Source organism: Helobdella robusta, assembly GCF_000326865.2.
Source record: "Helobdella robusta unplaced genomic scaffold HELROscaffold_13, whole genome shotgun sequence".
Taxonomy (NCBI): domain Eukaryota; kingdom Metazoa; phylum Annelida; class Clitellata; order Rhynchobdellida; family Glossiphoniidae; genus Helobdella; species Helobdella robusta.
The window spans coordinates 3,752,242-3,759,101 of record NW_008703718.1 but is presented as its reverse complement, the minus strand read 5'-3'; positions in this window follow the sequence as shown (position 1 = coordinate 3,759,101).

Genomic DNA, 6,860 nt, shown 5'->3' with positions numbered 1-6,860 from the left:
GAATGTGTCTGTATGTATGCCTGTATGTTAGCCTGCGTACATTAGTTTCCTATGTAAATTTTAGTCTGTATGCCGTTATAAAATTTTATAATACAGTAAACGTTAAACTGGATGAATATGCAATTGTTATCACTTTAGTTTAGGATAAATGGCTATGAGAAGAGGCGTATTTGTGTATGTTTGTATTAGTGTATATATTTGTATGAGTGTGTATGTTTGTATGAGTGTGTATGTTTGTATGAATGTGTATGTTTGTATGAGTTAAGCGTGTATATATGTATGTGTGTGTATCTGTTAATTGTATTTATACAAAATTGTATACGTGGGTTAAGTATTTTATTTAAATAACTATACTCTTACATGTTAAATATACACTTACGTATAAATGTACGTACACACATGTGTATAACAAGCACATGAGTGAATATTTAACCATTGCATCTGAATTTTAGTTCATGTACATTCAACCAACAACCTTGCTTACGTAAAAAGTAGCTAATTTTAGTTTATGGTTTTTTGCATAATTGTTCAGTGAATGCTTTCTGATGTTAACTGCTGTCTACAGGTTGTACTCTATTAGGTACAGCGTGCTAAAATAATTCTAGCAGATTTAATTATTATAGAAAATGTATAAAAGAGAAATGCATTTAGAGAAAAATATTTTAAATTGGTTACTTAGTATAGTTATTTATATTCATCTGAGGAAAATATGTAATATGTGCCTACCTATTTGTAACGTGCCTGTGAAGTGCCATTCATACCTTCGCAAAAAAATTGTTTACAAAAAGAGGTGATAATTTTTTAATATTTCCAACAAACTGCAAAAATGTATATTTGAAAAATGGGGAAGAGAAATGATAGAGAGAGAAGAGAGAGAGAGAGAGAGAGAGAGAGAAGACTCGATGAAGAGAAAAAAAAATGAAAGATGAGAAGATTGACAGAAAGCAAAAAAATGAAAGAGAAAAGGATTGATAGAGATAAAGAAGAAAGTGTTCACTGGACTCATTCAATGCAACTTCAGCGCAACAACATCCAGGCAGACATAGGCTGATGATAATATAATAAGGCCAAATTGAGGTGATTTCATGCGTCTGAATCATCTATATTCAATATCATATGATGCTAAACGTCGACAGTATATATATATATATATATATATATATATATATATATATATATATATATATGTGTGTGTGTGTGTGTGTGTGTGAGCGTGTGTGAGTGTGTGTGGGTTCTGTGTTTGGTACATGCGAGAATCTGTACAATGTTTTGTTCGTTCCGTTAGTAGTTACCGATAGTGTTTAAGCATGTTTAAATACATAATTTTTATTATGAAACGTACAGCAATATTTTTTAAATCATTATCTTTGTACTGGCAAATATTTAGAAACATTGATAAGAATACAAGTTAGCAATAAAGTTGTGTACCGATGTTGTTGTTGTTTGAAGTTGTTATGCAAATTTATGGTTTTTCTGACAGGCATACATAGATAGGCATACATACATACATACATACATACATATATACATACATATATGCACACACACATACATACATACGTACATACAAAAATATTGTTATTATTAGATTTAAAATATTAGACATGTATATGCACATAAACATACATGCATCATTAGTGAAAACTTATTTGTACATAAGCATACACACACCACTCAAACACACACACATGAAGCAAACTCCGTGAGGTTGTGTACTGCGTAAATCAAGCACTTTACATTGTTAGACTGCTGTTTGGGACGGGATGGAAAAGCAATTACACCCGATATAACGAACGAAACACTTGTCTGCATTTCTGCATGTGAGAGCCTACCATGCCTCGATTATTATTTTTAATCTCTATCGGTCCGGCAAATAAAAAATTAAAAATAACTAAACTTTGTGAGCTAATTACAATCGCCTGTCATGTGCGTGCATATTACTATTAAAAACTTTTAAATTGTTATAAAAAAAACTGTTATATTACAGACTAGATCAAGTTAAAAAGTTGCAATTCACAAATTGTAACAACAACTGACAAATAGATCTTTAAAAAATTTTTGGGTTCAGAAATTTGCGAGAAAGTTTGCAGCGTGCAAGAAACATCGTTGGGCTTAATTAAACGCTGTCCGAGACGATAAAAAGGTGAAAATAAATTGCGCACCTTCCACGTTAGCAGGATTCTTTTTCTATTCCTGATTTTTTGGCTTTTACTTTTCATTGAAATTTGAATCCAGCCATACGATGATAAGAAATTAATTTTAAAATATCCAAACAAACAAGTTTAATTCCAGCAGCTTTTGGCTGTAAATAATTTTTTAGCAGAAAAATAATGTTTCTATTCAATTTATTAATATGAAAAATTGTAAAAATCAGAAAGCACGAACTAACAGTTTAATTGAAATTTATTTTTAGCATCCTCATCAAGGCGTCTGAACACGTCAAACACGTCAATGAAGTGGATTCAGTTCCCTACGTTACAAAATTTAACGTAATTTTTCATTATTTAGGAACAAAAATTAAATTTATTGTACGATCGCTATTAAAATCACATATTTTTTTATTGTTAATAATAAATTTATTCAGAAGTTATTGATGATTAATTATTTTTAAAATTTTTAAAAAACTAGTAAAAAGGTTCTAACACATTATAATAAATCATTTAGCTTAAGAAGCATATGCTTAGTTGAAAAGACGTTTAATATTATGAATAATAATAATAAATAAACATTGAACATTTAACCTCCTAACGATAATGTTACTAAACTAACGATGCAGCAAACTCTTCGCTCTTCTAGCTTAAGAAAAATTTACAGTTTACAATTACAATAGCAGAATAACATGGAAATGATTGATGCTAAAATTTTGCATTACCTTCTGCGCTTGTTCTCTATTCGCTCTTATCTCCATAATTGAACAATTTTTATGTTTTTGTAGTCCGTCTATAGACCAGTATGTTGCTGTTTCAATGTTCTTTTTTTGAATAGATCTACACATGTTGAAATTTTAAGTTTTTATAAACTATAGATAGTATATTGTTGTTGATGTCGTGTGTTGTTGTGGTTATCATTTTTATGAGCGAGTCTACAGGAAGATAAATTTTCAAGTCCAATTCCAATTCAGTATTTTGTTCTCCCATTATCTACAAAAAATTTCATTTTATAAAAGTGTTAGCTACGAGTTCTGTTACAATTCTTTAAAAGTCTCAACGAGATACACGCAGTCTCTACCATAGACTAACAACATCAGTGCAATATTTCCGTACCTTTTGATCAAACATTGAAATAAATTTAACTATTTCCTCAACAAAGACTAGACATAGGCGCGTGTACATTTTATATTGCATCGTATCGGCAAATCTAATTAACAGACAACCGAGAGTTAAATCGATGGCTGAAGATAATATTAATAGCAGTATTCATTCAGTAGTGATGTGTTCAGTATTCAGTTGCGTCGTGCTTTTTGAAATCTATTTAAATGATGCATATGTATCCCAAACAATATATCTATCTAACACATACCCTGATAGACTGATACACACTTATACAATCATAGGCTCGCACACACACATAGCGTAGCTTCGTAAATATTTTATCTAAATAATAATAATAATATTTCTTGTTCTTTTTAAATCTAAATATATAAATATTTATTTTTATAAGCACAGATCCTACTACACTTTACATCTACCCTGTAAAACATTATATATATATATATATTGGTGTGTGTGCGTGTGTGTGTGTAATTGGATTTGAGATAACTCGACTAGTAGAGGTGAGTTTTGTAAACAAATCACAAACCAATAACGCTGTTAGAAGTCCTGTCGAGCTAAAAAGCTGTGACATGAAGTATTGTAGGTTCCTTAGTAGATAGTAGGTGAGTATGCCGCGATGTAGTAATAATCACATTCAGTCATTAGAAAATGAGAAGAATCAAAAAAAAATTTCTAAAAGTTTTTTCCATTTTTAAATCAGACATCTGTTGAAGATGATGATGACTTTAAAATGAATTCGGCATTTTTTTGAGCAGCGTCGGAAAGCATGTAAATCATTTTGGATGCAATTAAATACAGATTGAAATGTCATCAGGTTAATTACATTTATAACGTAAATATGCATAACTAAAGCGATGAAAAATGTCAACGCCATCAAGCACCACAAGGGATGGCTACCCGTTATTGCATGGGTGAAAAAATCAAAAAGATAATAAGCATGAAATGATTACGTAATAACTTACGTTAACGTAAACAACTTTGCCCACTACTCATTATACACACGCACGCACACGATGCGTAGACAGCGCGGAACGTACACTGCAGCACATCCAAGTATAACGAATGTTTTGCTTTTCTATCGCATGTATACCTTAGACAAATATTCCGTATTATTAATCAGGAGTTGGGTATTTTCCAAGTGCCACATGCCTGCTACGTTTAACTTTTCTTTATTATCTAAATAGAGACCAGAGAATGTGATATGAAGCGCGTTCGTAAAAACAAATAAAAAAAAATGTCTCACCTACCTATGCACTGCAGGCTGCACACACACACACACACAGATCGGATGAATCATTTTATCTATGAATATAATTTGAGATAGCAGGTACTCGCTTCTAATGTGTACGTTCGTCTGCCTGCATCTGCACGCTCATGTAGACAGGCAACTATTTAAAATGAACAAATGTTCAGTCGGTTCTGCCTTTATTAGCAGCTTAATGGTTTGAAATTAATGATTTTAGCAATTAAGTTCATCACTTTTATCCATGTCGTCTGCATCTGCGGTGCTGTGATGAAAATTAAACACAGAGTGCACATTTTTTATATTAAAATGTACGATGACGAAATGAAGACCAGTTGTATTTCTTATCAATACTATATTCAACTACTAATGTAGTTTTTTCCACATATGCATCCAGTGGCGGATTCAGGAGAGACGGGACGGTAGAGCTATGGCTCACCCCCGTTGTGAGCATTGTTGTTATTAAAAGTCAGTAAAAATCAGTTTTTAGACAGGAATATTTATCATTTTTAGTTTTTAGTTAAATGATTGATTGATTGTTTGGTCAGTTGATTTGATTCAACGGTTGATTAATTGATTTATTTGTTGATTGACTGGTTAATTGATAGTACAGTATCAAACAGTATCTTATTGAACAAAGTAGTATCATAAAGTGTTATTCAAAAATTTTAAAAATTCTCAATTTGATTTCATTGCAATATTGACGATGATGATTGTAACTGTCTAATTAAAAAAAATCAAGTAAAACTTATAAAATAGGATAGGCAAATGACGTCATGTTAACATTTGGCATTACGTAGGTGGTGGGGTGGGTGCCGATTGGCTAATGAATTGGGCTCTTGAGTCTTCTAATTTTAGGTAAACTAGGGCTTAACTTTAATGAATAGGTAAGTTGAGGGTATGATAGCCGATAGACTCTGAATTTCAAAGTCCGTTGTCAGAGGTAAGCCTTGGTGGCCAGTGGTGTACCGGCAATGGTTTACTATCCGGACGGCAATGGTTTACTATCTGCACGGTATTTACTATGCGGCACGGCGATAGTTTACTATCCGCACCGGCTTCCGGACGGCAAATGGTTTACTATCGGGTGCCCTGGCTGTCGGTGAGCCTCTGTGCAAAAAGGAAGAATGAAGGGGAACTTTCGACTATCGTATCATTAACAATTTAATAGGTAATTGAATAGTTAGATAGGATTATTTTTATTAAGCATTTTGAGACGCAAGAATCGCTAAGCTTTCTGATGAGAATTTTCTCTTTCTCCATTCTACGGGCTGTGTTTCAACAACAATCTCGAGGAGGACTGGCACCAGTTTTGGAGGACAACGTAGGAACCGGAAGACATTCAACATTCTGCCTTAGTCGAATGAACGACGGTATGTTTTTTTTACATTTTACTCTATTTATTTGACATTATTTGACATTATCTTCATTTTTTAATTTTTTGCCTCTAAGTTTCTAACATTCAATTACCCTTATAAAAAAAATTTTGTCTACAGGGTTGTGGTGGGAGTCAGCACGTTTCAGATGGATGTCTCATGATGATTTACGTATGATGATTGTGGTTTAGGAAGAATCATCTCTTTGGCTGTTCGACTGACACTGCAGTTCGGATGACATCTTGTGTGCCGACCAGATGGTGGTGGTCGGTGCAATGGATTACATTAACGACGATTTTTGAAGTAAGGTTTAGTTTCTTTTTTTTTTTTTTTTTTTTCATGCATTCATTTGTTTATTTTATCCCTCAATCTTTCAAATCATTCTTGAATTAATTGATTCGTTAATTCTTTCATTGAATCATTGATTGATTAATTCATTCAATCATTCATTCAACCAATCATTCAATCATTCATTTAATCATTCATTAGTTCGTTCCTTTGTTCCTTGATTTACCAATTTGCTAATAAAAAAAAACTTGTCTACAGAATGATGAGGGGTGGGCTGTGGTGGGCGTCAGCACGTTTTCAGATGGTGGACTTACGATGATCGTTCCGATGACAATTCGAAGAAAACAACAATAATAAATATTGACGGAAATTTTTTGCCGTCGTACCATGAAAGTTCTCAAATTTGAACAAAGGATTGGAATGTTTTGGAGTGATTGGAGTGAATTGTTATCCCAATAAGGTAAGTTGCCTATTTCTTTTTTCCAATGGCTTGGTTTTTATTTTAGAAAATTAATTTTTTTTCAGATTTAGTGTTTTTCAGTATCCGGTCAAATTCACGATGCGTGTCAGATGATGGTCGGTATGATGGAGGTTGTCCGTATTGAAGAAGTTTTTGGAGAGTACAAACGCGCACAATTACGCACACACACATCAATACAACACACACAACATCCATTTTTC